Source organism: Trachymyrmex septentrionalis, unplaced genomic scaffold, assembly GCF_001594115.1.
Source record: "Trachymyrmex septentrionalis isolate Tsep2-gDNA-1 unplaced genomic scaffold, Tsep1.0 scaffold62, whole genome shotgun sequence".
Lineage (NCBI taxonomy): Eukaryota > Metazoa > Arthropoda > Insecta > Hymenoptera > Formicidae > Trachymyrmex > Trachymyrmex septentrionalis.
In genome coordinates, this window is record NW_017305800.1 from 1,845,846 (window position 1) to 1,846,378 (window position 533).

Below are 533 nucleotides of genomic sequence, written 5' to 3' on the forward strand. Positions count from 1 at the left end.
ACCCAATTATTCAAGCAGTCAAAATGACAAAAATTAAACATTAATTATTTTTAAATATTAATTTTAATGATATACGACTCTAAATATATTCATTATTATTAAGTTTATAGATAACGAATTTATTTAGAATTGTACGTATTACTAGCTCAATATTTAAAATTTTTATTGTTTCGTTCAATAATTGAGTCGTGATGTTCACTAACTGTTCACTAACTAGTATATTTACCTTACATATTAAAAAATATTAAATAATTAGCTTGACTATTTTAGCATTAAAGTGAAAATTTGTTTGAGATTATTATTCTTTGAAATTATTGTCACGTTAATACAGAAGTTTTAGATTGTAACTACGCATATATCTTTCATGTAGTAAAATAAATACAATCGTAAAATATCAAAATTTTTATGAAACATTTCACCTCTCCCACAACGTTGCGCGCATTTTAGTCTTCCAGGATTAACGTAATCAGCGTTGTCAGTACCACAAACAGGATTGTATTCACTCGTCACCTATGATAAGAATATGATATATA

At 25.1% G+C, this 533-nt stretch overlaps 1 protein-coding gene and 1 pseudogene across 2 annotated transcripts in view; both read right to left on the reverse strand.

The window, feature by feature from the left end:
* Positions 1–533, reverse strand: part of LOC108752966 (sphingosine kinase B-like) — a 16,499-nt gene that overhangs the window by 12,520 nt on the left and 3,446 nt on the right. The window lies entirely within an intron of this gene.
* Positions 1–533, reverse strand: part of LOC108752965 — an 8,721-nt pseudogene that overhangs the window by 7,107 nt on the left and 1,081 nt on the right.